This window comes from Euprymna scolopes, chromosome 43 (genome assembly GCF_053919585.1).
Source record: "Euprymna scolopes isolate OS-2025 chromosome 43, ASM5391958v1, whole genome shotgun sequence".
Classification (NCBI taxonomy): Eukaryota; Metazoa; Mollusca; class Cephalopoda; order Sepiida; family Sepiolidae; genus Euprymna; species Euprymna scolopes.
In genome coordinates this window covers 45114062-45129103 of record NC_136524.1, presented here as the reverse complement: position 1 = coordinate 45129103, position 15042 = coordinate 45114062, and positions in this window count along the sequence as shown.

Genomic DNA, 15042 nt, shown 5'->3' with positions numbered 1-15042 from the left:
GTGGAAAAAGATTTTTAAAAAATAGTGCGGATCACTCTCTGCATTAGCACACACACACACACACACACACACACACACAAAAAAAAAAAAAATAATAATAATAATAATAATAATAATAATAATAATAATCCCATATTTTAAAAATTTAAATTAATTTATGTACTTACCAATTTTTTTAATTTTATTTATGTCAAGGCTTTTCACTCATGAAACATTACGTTTTAATTGTTTAGTTTATTTTCACGGCATTGTTTACATAAAAAAGTTTGTTTTAACTTTTTCTAAACTGTTTCATTTTTACGACATGCCTCAACGTATTATAAACACTCTTACCCCCACCCAGTTTTAAAAAAAAACAAAAAAAAGCCCTTCCATAAACCTCGAAAGCCGTTCTTAACATGGGGAAGTTAGGGTGTTTATAATATGCTGCAGCGAGTCGTAAAATTAACGAAGTTGCTATCTATTATTTATTGCAAAAATTGCTTGAAATTTATTTATTTGACAAAAAAAAATACATTTTGGTACTCCTTGGGCGTTGAGTTCCATGGCGACCAGTAGAAAAAAATAATAGTCGCTCCCTTAGTCTCCCACCTCACCCCGCACGTAACATATTTTATTTACTGACGTTGCCGTAACTAAACGATTATTTGTCACATTTACAAACATTTATTTATTTATTTATTTTGAAAAAAGTTTTACTTTTTATGAATATTAAAAGAAAAATGGGTACTCATGCAGAGAGTGATCCATGCTGAAATAATAACGTTATTATTTAAAAAGCCATTCTTAACATGGGGAGGGGAGGGTGTTTTGTACCTATTCTGTACTTTAACCTTGCAATTGATTAAAAAAAAAACACGATTTAAAAAATAGCGCGGGTCACTCTCTGCATTAGCACCGAAAAATGTTACTAAACATTTATTAATAATTTCTCACTTTTACAAACATTTGATTTTAAATTTCTTTTTAAATGACGACTTTTATCGACTTTTTTTTTTAAATATCCCCCCCAATGGTGTTTATTCCGAAATCCGTTGTTAACCTGGAGAGGTTGGGGGTGTTTATTCTGAAAGCCGTTCTTAACATTTGTGGAGGTGGACCTAATGTAAAAAAAAAATAAATAAATAAATAAATTTAAAAAAAAAAACTAAATCATTTACTGATAACTTCTCACTTTTACAAATATTTTTTAATTTACATGCGCGGATGAACAAATTGTTGAATAGTGCGAAAACAAAACATTTAGGTCCACCGCCACAATTTTCTTTTTTAAATGACGACTTTTATTGATAAATAAATCTACTTCTCTGCCACGGGCACTGAACCCCTCCTTTTTTTTTTAATAGTATTTTCGGGTGGGTATGCTGACAACAAATATCAGTTAAATTTTGCAAATAGTCCCCCCCCCCAAAAGTGGTGTTTATTCCGGAAGCTGTTCTTAAGATGAGGAGGTTGGGGTGGGGGTTGATTATAAGGTGAACCTAATCTAAAAAAAAAAAACAAGTTTTTTATGCGCACATAAGCAATTATTTTTTTATTAACTTTTTTTTCTTTACTTTTTTATTTAAAAATTAGTAAATTTCAATAAATAGAATAATAAATCATTTATCATTAATATGTGTTTTTGGTTTTGTGTTGAATGAAACTTTTTTTTTTTTCATTACAACAATAATGAACCAATTTAAATCTTCCGGCATGCGTTTAAGGGTTACGAAATTATCAATAAATCGTTTAGTTACTAAGCCAACGTCAGTAAATAAAAAAATGTTACGTGCCCATGCATTAGCCTTGACTGGTGGGGGGGGGCTAAGGGAGCGACCATTAAATAATTATGCTGGTCGCCATGGAACTCAACGCCCAAGGAGTACCTAAAGTGGCACTTATGCACTTATGTTAAGTCCTACAAAGTATTTTTTTTTTCAAAAAAGCCCCGTTTCAATACAGTTAAAAACTTGCTGTGGAATGCAATCTTTTTGTAGAGTAAACTCACCGAATTTCTTAATGAAGACTTGTGTCTGAGCTGGCAGCCTCCCTCCCCCATGTCGCACCATCGAATGAATGGCAGTCCCTCTCTGTAATTTCTCGAACCACTTCCGTGAAGCCTTGAACTCTAAGTGTGCCTGCTGCAAATCCTGTGATATCACTTCGCCTGGGACGTCTTCTGCCTGAACACACAGGATGTCACCGAAAATGACAATGGTCTTTTGACAGATTATCGTCTCGGTGATAGTCTTTGGTGGTTTCTGGTTCCTTAGTCCAAATGAGAAAGTAGTCTCCATCCCATCATGGATGTGACTCCTCTTATTTGAAAGGACACTCATGCCCTTAGAATATTGTGGCTTTGATGGCTTCCTTCTGCTTCAGGCGGATACCAATTACAGACGGATTTCAGCCATATTTCCTCACAAGAGCACTCAATCACATGCCATCTTCATATTTCTTAATTATCTCCAGCTTCGTTTCTATAGCAACCATCCTTTTCTTCTGTCCTTAAACATCATTCTTCGCACCCATGGTTACAGTACAAGTTCAATAAAGCAACACTAAACGCAACAAATGTAGATAATACCAACTGCCAAAACGAAACCTAACGGGGGATAAATAAACTTAATATTTCAGCCGTTTTCATTATTGTTATTCGTTGTAACTTTCCAGTCATTCCTTTGATTCCAATTTCTCCCATTCTTTTTCAGAATTATTATTGGCATTATCTTGATTTCCGTCGTCTTCCACATCCCTTTCAGCTCTCTGGCTAGCTCTGTGTATTTGCTCCATTTCTCCTTTTCTTTGATATTCATCCTGTGGTCAGCTCGAACAGCAAAGTCTACGATTTGACAGGACTTTTCTTTCTTGTTAATTATTGCAAGATCCGGTCTTCTTGCTTGGATGGGTGTATCAGTTTGTATGTCCATATCCCATAGGATTTTGTGATTCTCGCTTTCAAGTACTGTTGCCAGCTTATGTTTGTACCACTTGTCTGTGCATTCGAGATGCAGTTGTTTTCATAATTCATTATTATTGTTGTTGTTATTATTATTATTGTTATTATTATTATTATTATTATTATTATTATTATTATTATTATTGTTCTTATTTACTCATTAGGCGTAGTCACACAGGCCATCATCAAAGATTGCTTTTTCAGAACAACCTGTGCTGTTCCCTCCAGTCAGTCTTTTTTTTTTCTTTTTTTACATAGGCATCACCACTTATCAAAGCCAAGAGGCCACTCGAGGATAAGGGTTAAAGAGTGTACAGTAGAAATTGGACAATATAGTAATCGTTAGTAAATGGAAATTCGGTAAATTTGTTAACAAGTGGAACGGCTAATCAAGAACTTGTTTACGTTAGACTTGAAGACAACCATATTGTAGTCAGTTGGAAAGCAGGAAAACGGAAGACAATTCCACAGGCGTGCAGTTCTTAGAAAGAAGCTTTGTTCATGGAATCTACGTTTAGTTTTAGACACAGATAAAGAGTGGGGAGGGATTATTAATAGTGTTTTCAGCTAAATGAGTGTTTCTTGTGAAAGTTTGGCAAGGGGGGGGGACCATAGACTGAAGCTCAGTCGAACACTTTCCATGAAAATAACGATACAGAAGAGACAAATTCACAAAATCTCTTCTGTGAGATAGAGGTTGCAGGGAAGATAAAAGGACATCTCCTACGAGGCTACAAAGTCTATTTTGAACTCTATCAAGGCAGGACAAGTCCTTTCTAGCAGCTTCTGCCCACATGTGGCAACAGTATTCCATCCTTAGGCGTACCTGGCTCTTATATAGATAGAGAATTGCATCAGCAGTGAGATATCTACTGGATCGATAGAAGGATCCTACCATTTTTCCAGCAGCCTTGGCAACAGATTTGATGTACAAGTTCCATTTAAGATTAGGAGTAAAGGTCAAGCCCAGAAGCTTGTCAAAACTTGAGGCCTCCTGAAGACGAGAGCCATTCATTTCAATTGATGCCAGATGTGGATCAGAACGTTGATGATGCAAAGAGAGAAGCTTGGTTTTAGATGCATTAAAAGTAACCAGCCACTCCTTTCCCTATTGTACCACGACCTGAGGAACTCCAGAATTAATACTGTGAGATTCTGATTTCTGCCCATCAACTACTACTCTTATGAACCTATCAGAAAGAAATGATTAAATAATTGAGAAGACATTTCCAGCTATACCATAGCTAGAGATCTTGTGAAGTAAACCTTTATGCCATACCCTATCAAAGGCCTTTGATATGTCAAGAGCAATTGCCCTAGAAAGGTTGCCTCCATCAAGAGATTCACTAATCCTGTGAGATATAACAGTTAGCACATCTGCTGTAGATCTAGCAGAACGGAAACCATATTATGTGTCACTAAGAAGGTTATTTTTGCTGAGAGACACAGATTCCAAGAACTTACTCATGACACACAGGAGACTTATTGGCCTGTACTGAGAAGGAGATGAGCAATCACTTGAATTCTTAAATACAGGGCATGCTGATGAGATTTTCCAGGGTGATGGGAAGCAATTCTCCTTAAGACAACGTTTAAACAGTTTTGTAAGTCTGGACACTAGTTCTGGTGGAAGTTTTTTGAGTACTATAATTGGAATGCCGTCAGGGCCGGTTGCTTTACTGGAATCATGGTTTTTGATTAGCTTGGCAACATCACGTACAGATATATGTATATCACATAGCATGTTTTCTGATACAGGGGGAAATATTGGGGGTTGGTGGCCTTGGTCACAAAGGTTAGAATTAGCTGCAAAGTTCTTGGCAAAAGGTTTGACTTTGTATGATGCTGACGAGATTACCTCAGGTCCATTGATGATAGTTGGGATAGAGCACACAATTCTGTTTAGGATTCTGTTTGCTATTTGCCAAAACTGGTGGGAATCAAGCCGTTGCTCAGCTACTTTGGACTTGACGGACTGAGCATACAACTCTCTTGTATTCTTTTTTACTTTCTTACAATGGTTGCTGGCAGTCCTGAAAGCGGCTTTAGTTTTCATACATCTATTACGTTGGAAACAGTGGAAAAAGTGATTTTTGTGCGCAAATGGCAGCAGCACATTCTGGAGAGAACCATGGCTGGCTGTTAGGTTTTTGTTGGAACTTTTTCGAGGGTATGAAATGGTCTATGCCTACAATTAACCATTCTGTCAGGTCTGATACTAATATAGGACACATCCTTTTTAAACATGGAACGCAGAGGTAGATCCGATATAAATGTACAGAAGCTATCCCAGTCAGCATTAGTGTATTGATATACTGTACGATGGAGAGGTACATCTGGGGACTCATTACATTTCATTTTTATCTTAATTGATACAACAGAGTGGTCGGAAGATCCAAGAGGAGACAGAACAGAAACTGAACATAGTTCAGGGCAAGTTGTGAGAAAAAGGTCTAGTAGACTCACATACTGGCCATCATTGTCAGGCACATGGGTGAGTTCGTGAACAATCTGAATGAGGTCATAAGCAATGGAGAAATCATAACAGAACCTCCCCTCATCATCGGTCTTGTTTCAGTGGGTCAATCATTCCACATTGTGAACATTGAAGTCTCCACATACATGAATGTTAGCTGAAGGATAAGCAGATAGAACTTGGTCAATTTTCTCAGATATGCTTTTAAAGATAGTAACTCCGCTGTTGTGGGGGCGATAGAGAGTAAATATAAATGCAGTAGTGCGAGCTAGTGCAACCCGGAAGCACATATAGGGTAAGTTAGGATCTTCTCTGGAGATATCTCTACCACATGGAAAGCCATTTTTAATATAGGCACATATTCCATGCCCATGGCGATTTTGGGGGTCAGATTTAGAAGTTAAGTTAGAGTATCCTTTAATTACGAACTCATCTAGGGAAATAGCCTGTTCAATGCCAGTTTCACTTAAAAATGAAAGGTCTGGTTTAGTCTCTTTTAATTGGGTTTCAACCTCTGGAAGGTTAGAACGTAGACCCCTGATCTTGGAGAAGGACACATGATAGTGGGGGTCTATGTTGGAAGTTGGAGATCCAGGTTTAATCATGTATTTTTTCTTGAAACTTGTCATGATGGAACTTTGGAATTTGTGGACTAGGTCGTCAGATTTGCTTAGAGCAGGACAGAGAGGGGAAACTAAGAGAGAAAAAGAAACGAAGAAATTTTTTTTTTTGCAGAACATGATAAGGTAAAGCCATAACAATTACCCACTAATATGGTATCGAGAGGCCCCACCAGAAGCTATTGCATGGTCCCGAATCCATTCACCAAATGGCAATACAGCAGCCCCAGTACTTTGCACCTGCTGATAGGACAGCCTCATTAGTGGTTAATCCAAGGTTCGCGTCCCTGACTATCAGGCGGATAATGTCAGCCCAGAATAAAACGTTTACCTCCAGCATCCTTACTAGTGACATGGCTACAAGGATAGACATAGAAACAGAAAATTTCCGGCATCTCTGCCGACTGTTCACACAAAATACTGCCAACCTAGAATACAGCTTTTTCTTCTCCCTTTGTCAGAAAAATCATTCATTAAAAAATGAGGACTGAGAGACAAATAAAGAGAAGCGAGAGTAACGGGAGCTGCCGATAACGCATCCACAAAAAAAAAAAAATCTATTAAGTATTGTACTTAATAAAAGTCCAATTAGCATGTTTAAGGGAAAGTATGGTGATAGATTCCCCTATCACGAATTAAAAATAAATACAATTACCTAATCTATTTTTGCAATCAACTTGGTAGTCTGAGTGATTTCCAGTAGTCTCTACCTCTTTCAATACATATTTCCAGTACTCTCTACCTCTTTCAATAGCCTTTGCAAAAAATTTGCGTTATCGCAATAGCCGCTTACCATTGATTTCTCATTGGCGGCATCTTCACTGGAATTTGGGTGGTATAAGCCTCCTCAAGATCCCAATCCTCTTTGTACTCTCTTAGTGCTTTCTCTCCTCGGTTTTTCCATCATCCTTGACCCTCCCCATTATTTGGTGTGGTGCCAGTCTATGTTGACATTACAATAGAAAAAAAGGGTGGGGGCAGCGGTATATTACAACTACAGTTTCAGTTTTCATGATTTCATGTGATGTTCCTTTGTGTTTTACATTTTTAGCTGTTTCTGTGTTTAATTTGTGCATTCAAGAGTTTTCCTTAATATTTCTGCAGTTTTCATGATTGTTATCCGTTGTATCTTCTCAGCCATCCCTCTGATTCCAATCTCTCCCATTCTTTTTTCAAAATTTTTCTGTATTATTCGTAGCGTTCTTACTATTAGTGGTGTTATCTTGACTTTCTCCATTTTCCAGACCCCCTTGAGCTCTCTGGCCAGTTCCACATATTTCATGTGATGGTCCTTTGTGTTTTACATTTGTAGCTGTTTCTGTGTTTAATTTGTGCATGTAGTTCAAGTGTGGTGTTAGTCTCCACATTCAAGAGTTTTCCTTAATATTTCTGCAGTTTTCATTATTGTCATCCATTGTATCTTCTCAGCCATCCCTCTGATTCCAATCTCTCCCATTCTTTTTTCAAACTTGTTAACTATTATGAAATCCAGTTTTCTTGCTTCAGTGGATTTATCCATTTGTATATCCATGTTCCATAGGATCTTGTAACTTTCATTTTCCAGTACTCCTGCCGGTTTGTGCTTGTACGATTTGTCTAAGTGTTCAACCTTTTATTAGGTTTCTGCTATATAATTTCGTTTCCAGGAGTTTTCTTGTTCTCCTGAGGTATTCCTTTCCAATTTTCTCTTTCCTTTCTGTTGCTCTGATGGTGTCCAGAATTCCCAAGTATTTATAGTCGTCTTGTTTCCCTAGTGCCCTCATTTCTGTTTGGTTGGGTAGTTCCATGCCTTCTGTCGTTTCCAGTTTTCCCTTTCTTATAACTAGTTGTGCGCACTTTTCCATTCCAAATTCCATTTGGATATCTTGGCTGAAGATTCTGGTAGTGTTGATTAGTCTCTCTAGCTCCTTTTCGGTCCTTGCAAATAGTTTCAGATCGTCCATGTACATCAGGTGGTTCATTTTTTCCTCTGTATTGGAGAACTTGCATCCGGCTTGGCACTTTCTCAGAATACTGTTCAAGAGCATCATGGCTATGATGAACAGTAGTGGTGATAGTGAGTCTCCTAGAAAGATTTCTCTTTGTATGTTAATTTCTGTTATGTGTTGTCCATCAGCTGTCAATTCCAGTCTCCACGTTTTCATTGCATTTTCTATTACATTGGTGATCCGCTTGGTATTTTATACATTTTTAGGCATTCTATTATCCATGCTTGGGGGATCCTGTCGTACGCTTTTTTGTAGTCGATCCATGCCATGGCTAAATTCTTTCTCCTCCTTTTTACCTCCTTTAGAATCTTTTGATCTATATATAACAGGTCATGTGTTCTTCTTTTTCCTTTTTGGCATCCTTTCTGCTCCTTGGGGATAAGTCCACGGTTATTCAGGGAGTGGTAGATTTGTTCCCTCAGTTGCGCTGTCAGTATCTTCCACATAGTTGGTAAGCATGTGATTGGCCTATAGTTGCTAGGGACGGTTCCTTTCTCCTTATCCTTCTGTAGCAGTGTGGGTCTGCCTTTTGTCATCCAGTTTGGTACGCTTGCTTCCTGTATACATCTTCTCAGGTTTTGGGCTAGCCTTTCGTGTAAGGTTGTGAATTTTTTGAACCAGTATGCATGTCTCCCGTCATACCCTGGTGCTTTCCAGTTTGCCATTTTTCCTATGGTTTTCTTTAGGGTTTCCTTGTTGATTTCATTCACTGTTCCTTCTTCTATTTAATCTGACTCTTCGTTTATGTCTTTCAGCCATTCGGCATTTCTATTGTGATCTCGTCGCTCTTCCCATATTTTACCCCAGTAGAGTTTTGTTTCTGTCGGATTTGGTTGTTCTGTTTTTGTTTTTCCTCCAATCACATTTTGGTAGAATTGGCTTTCATTAGTTTCAAATGTTCTGTTTTGTTTGCATTGTTCAGATTTATATCTATATCATCTCAATCTCGCTTCTTTTGCTTTTAGTTTTTGGTCCAGTTCTTCATGTTTCTTGTTTAGCCTCTCCCTGTCAGTTACATTTCCAATATTCCGTTTTTTCTACATTGCTTTCTTCCTGTTGATCATTTTGGCTTCTTTTTTATATTTGTGTATTTGGGTTTCTAGTCTTATTTCCCATTCAGGTTTTTTCGGTCCGTTTGTCCCCGGTTGTTTTTCTGATTTGAAATTCATACTTACCATTTTGGCGCCTGCGTAAATTAGGTTGTTTAAGTCTGTAATTGTATTTGTTGGGATATGTGGGAGGAGCTTGTTAACCTTCTCTGTTTCTGTTTTTAGTTTTTTCTGCTCTTGGTTCCTTAACGATGGGGGCTTTGTTTTTTCCTCGTTCATCAGCTGTATTATTTTATTTATTTTATTTGCTTCATTCTCTGTTAGTTCTGTTTCATTGTTCTCAGTTTCCACGTTTGTGGACTTCATTCTTTGTTGGTCGTCGGCCTTTAGTGTTTTTACTTGTGGGGCTTCAACTTGTGGTGTTGCTCTACGTGCGGTTTCATTGGGGGATGCTTCTTGTTCAGTTTCATCATTTATTTTTCGCTGTATTTCTGTTAGTTCTAGTTTGAGTATCAGTCTTGCTTGGTCCGCAATTCTTTGTTCTGTTGTATGGTAGTTACTGGATAGGTCTCATAGTTCTTTCATTCATTTCCGATAACCTCCATATCTATATGTAGAATGACTTCTATAGTAGCATTCCATTACGAGTCTATTCTCTTTTGTTGTCCATTTCTTTCTTCGTTTTTTTTTTCATTTTGATGGTTATCATAGCTGTGCTGTCTTTGTTCGGTATCTTTTTGTTCCCTGAAATTAGAGGTTATACTTACCTGTTCATGCTTACTTTCTTCCTGATCTACATCAATGATCTCCCTAAACACATACTTAAATCATTCGTTGACATCTATGCTGATAACACGACCATCTATGGCAACACATCAAAGGCCGTAAATGACAAAGTTCTCTCTGATTCTCTCTCCTCTGATCTTGATCATGTGGTACAATGGGGGAAGAGGTAGCTGGTCACTTTTAATTCATCCAAAACCAAGCTTCTATCTTTGCATCATCAACGGTCTGATCCTCATCTGGCATCAATTGAAATGAATGGCTCTCGTCTTGGGGAGGCTCCATGTTTTGACAAGCTTCTGGGTTTAAACTTTACTCCTGATCTGAAATGGAACACATACATCAAATCTGTTGCCAGGGACGCTGGGAAAATGGTAGGATCCTTCTACCGCTCCAGAAGATATCTCACTACTGATGCAATTCTCTATCTGTATAAAAGCCAAGTACGTCCAAGGATGGAGTACTGCTGCCACATCTGGGCAGGAGCGGCTAAAAACAGCCTATCCTGCCTTGACAGAGTACAAAATCGACTTCATGGTTTAGTGGGGGATGCCCTTTTCTCTTCCCTGCAACATCTCTCTCACAGAAGAGACGTTGTTTTATCGTTATTTACATGGCAGGTGCTCGTCTGAGCTCCAATCTCTCGTCCCCCCTCGCCAATCTTTCACGAGAAACACCCGTCTGGCTGAAACTATTGCCAATAATTTTCCCCACTCTTTATCTGTGCCTAAATCCAAACGTAGATTCCATGAGCAAAGCTTCTTTCTTAGAACTGCACACCAATGGAACTCTCTGCCGCTTTCCTGTTTCCCACCTGACTACAACTTGGACGTCTTCAAGTCCAACATAAACAAACTCCTGACAAACCGTCCCCTTAAGTAAGACACTCTATCAAAACCCCAAATACTAATGATTACTACAATACTATCTCATTGATTACTGTACACGCAATAACCCTTATCCCTGAGTGGCCTTCGGGCCTTGATAAGTGGTGACCCCCATGTAAAAAAAAAAAGAAGCAAACCAATGATAGCTTATAAATGCTAAGGATAGTCAAAAGATAAAAAGTAAAGGTAATTATAGACATAAAAGAAAGAGGAATACTGTCTCTACATATCTAAGGAACTATTTGATGAAGCCACAAGAAGTAAACATAATTAAAAGTAGACAGAATGAATAGTGGCTTAAAGAAAACCAATTTAGTTCATTTGACCTCTCAATGGGCTCTTTAGACTCATCAGATGACTTTTTATCCGATATAATTTAACTAAAATAATTAATAACAAAAATATAGATAATGGATTAATCGTTATGGAAAATTCCAACGGCCCTAAGTGTGAAAAAATTAGAAAAGCGTTAATTAGGGAAATGAACAGAATAAACCTAAAAGTAGAAATGAAATATAAAAATATTAAACCTGTTAACTTTTTAGATATCACTCTAAACCTAGGTAATAAGAAGCATACACAAAAGATAACACGTATCCTCTCTCTATATATACACCACTTATCCAACTACTCTAAACATATCATTAACCACATCTCAACATCAATAGAAAAGCGAATTAGTTCTAACTCTTCAAAACGTGAAATCTTCAATAAACATAAACACTTCTATGATACAGCCTTAAAAGAAAGTGGACACATTAATACGTATATCAATTATTCAGAACCAATTTACTTAAAACCAACTGATAGAAAAAACAGATCTAGAATAATAATTTGGTTTAACCCTCCCTCAATATAATGGTTAACACTAAACTAGGAAAACTATTTTTTTTTATAATTAATAACCACTTTCCACCAAGTAATATTCTGCATAAAATATTTAATAAAAAACTTAGCATAGTAAAAAAACACAATAAGATACACAAAAACACAATAATAACTATAACACAAATAATAATACAAAAAACTGCAGTTGCATAAATAAATCAGAGTGCCTGCTTAAACAACAGTGCTTACAATCAAGAGTAGGTTACAAAGCCACATTGCCCCCCCCCAAAAAAAACCCTAATGACAAACAATATTATATAGGACTAGCTAACACCCCTTTTAAAGATAAATTTAGAGTTCATAAATATTTTTACTCACCCCCACCCACCCCAATATAACCTCACTAATCATCTATTAACTTAATTTAATCGAAAATAAATTAGGAAATCCTTAAGAAATCTAACACTTGCAAATTATTACACTCCCCTTGTTTCCTTTGCTTAAATGAAAAAAATTTAATTGCAAATTTTGAATATAGAGATAAATTTTTAAACAAAAAAAGAGAGATTTCAATTAACTGCCGTTATTACAAATCTCACCTCCTTAGTATCTTTACACTCTTCAGTAGATCAGTTGACAAGCCCCCAAACCTCTCAACTCTATACTTAGCTTACTTACCCTAATATCTATTACCTTCATAAATATAGTATTAACAATCATGAATTTATTCGATAAAGTCTGGCATTACTCTAATCATCCCCTATATCTATTACCTAAATAAATATAGAAAACGAAATCATGAAAACAGAACATTTTCTTTAAAATAACTTCTTAATTAAATTTTAATTTTAATTAAATTTTAATTTTAATTAAATTTTAATTTTAATTTATCTGTTTCTTCCCACATGCATGTTTCTAAATTTTTTATCCCAAACTTCATATAAACTCCTCAAGTAAACTCCTAACTCACTAACCCTTTAATTATTTACCTATAATCCGTATTCCCTATTATAACTATCAATATGTATTTCTGTAATGCTCATATAGGTAAAATATTATTAATAACATAGGTGGTTGTATGTTTAAGAGCTTTTAACTAGGACGTATCTTCAAGAATGTTGATTTCGACACGTTTTCAATTTTTCCGTAACATAAGCCTATATGTTTAAGAGCTTTTAACTAGGACGTATCTTGCATAATGTCGATTTTTTAACGTTTCAATTCCCTCGTCTCAGCCGGGCTATCCAGACTATGGTAATCATGATAACTTGCCACTCCCACTCATCTAAAATATCTGCGTTTTCCCTCTTCACCTCGTACCCACCCAAACCCATAAGTTTTTAAACAACTTAACTCTTATCATAACGACAAAATTAGTTAGTGTAAATATATGCTCCTCCTCCTTCTTCTTCTTCTTCTTCTTCTTCTTCTTCTTCTTTCCTTTTTTCTTTCTTTCCTTTTCTCTCTTTTCTCATTTCTGTTCCTTCCCTCCCTTCTTTCTTTTCAGGTCTATATCTTTTTATTTCTTAATCTAATAATTAATGCTTGATTATTATTTTTTTTCTTCTTTTCCTCCACTTCCCTTTCTCTTTCTTTCTTCTTTCTTTCCTATTTCTCTTCTTTTCCCTCCTCCTCTTTCTTTCATGCCTATAATTACCTTTGCTTTTTATCTTTTTTACTCTCTATAGCATTTATAATCTATCATTGTTTGTCAATTTTCCTTTTTTCCCCCCATTTAATACAGGATATCTTATGTAGTAGATCAGACGATTCGCATGTGTCTGCCGAAACAAACTGTAATTACTAAAGGCCGCCAACTCCCAATATTTCCTCCTGTATCAGAAAACATGCTATGTGATATACAAATATCTGTACGTGATGTTGCCAAGCTAATCAAAAACCTTGATTCTAGTAAAGCAACTGACTCTGGCGGCATTCCAATTATAGTACTCAAAAAACTTCAACCAGAACTAGCGTCCAGACTTACAAAACTGTTTAAACGTTGTCTTAAGGAGAATTGCTTCCCATCACCCTGGAAAATCTCATCAGTATGCTCTGTATTTAAGAATTCAAGTGATCGCTCATCTCCTTCTCAGTACAGGCCAATAAGTCTCCTGTGTGTCATGAGTAAGATGGAATCTGTGTTAAATACAGAAGTAATCAACCATCTCAGCAAAACTAACCTTCTTAGTGATACGCAATATGGTTTCCGTTCTGCTAGATCTACAGCAGATGTGCTTACAGTTATATCTCATAGGATTAGTGAATCTCTCAACGGAGGCAACCTTTCTAGGGCAATTGCTCTTGACATTTCAAAGGACTTCAATAGAGTATGACATACGGGTTTACTTCACAAAATCTCCAGCTACGGTATAGCTAGAAATGTTTCTCAATTATTAAATCATTTCCCTCTGATAGGTTCATAAGAGTAGTCGTTCATGGGAAGAAATCAGAAGCTCTTAGTATTAATGCTGGAATCCCTCAGGGGTCCATCCTGGGCCCAACTCTCTTCCTGATCTATATTAATGATCTTCCAAATCACATCCTTACATCATTCGTAGACATCTATGCTGATGACGCTACTATCTATGGTAGCACATCTAAGACCGTAAACGACCAAGTTCTCTCTGATTCTCTCTCCTCTGATCTTGAGCAAGTAGTACAATGGGGAAAGAGGTGGCTGGTTACTTTTAATGCATCTAAAACCAAGCTTTTATCTTTACATCATCAACGCTCTGATCCCCATCTGGCATCAATTGAAATGAATGGCTCTCGTCTTGGGGAGGCTTTATGTTTTGACAAGCTTCTGGGCTTGACCTTTACTCCTGATCTTAAGTGGAACACATACATCAAATCTGTTGCCAAGGCCGCTGGAAAAATGGTGGGATCCTTCTATCGATCCAGTAGATATCTCACTGCTGATGCAATTCTCTATCTATATAAGAGCTAGGTATTCCAAGAATGGAGTATTGTTGCCACATCTGGGCAGGAGCTGCTAGAAAGAACTTATCCTGCCTAGATAAAGTTCAAAATAGACTTTGTAGCCTCGTAGAGGATGCCCTTTTTTCTTCCCTGCAACCTCTTTCTGGCAGAAGAAATGTTGCTAGTTTGTCTCTGTTTTATTATTATTTTCATGGAAAGTTCTCGACTGAGCTCCAATCTATGGTCCCCCTTTGCCAAACTTTCACAAGAAACACCCGTCTAGCAGAAAACACTGTCAATAATTTCCCCCACTCTTTATCTGTGCCTAAACCTAAACATAGATTCTATGAACAAAGCTTCTTTCTTAGGACTGTCTGCTTATGGAATTGTCTTCCGTTTTTCTGCTTTCCATTTGACTACAATATGGTTGTCTTCAAGTCTAATGTAAACAAGTTTTTGATGAGCCGTTAAGTTAACAAATTTACCAAATTTCCATTACTAACAATTACTTTATTGTCCAATTGTCTACCGTACACTCTTTAACCCCT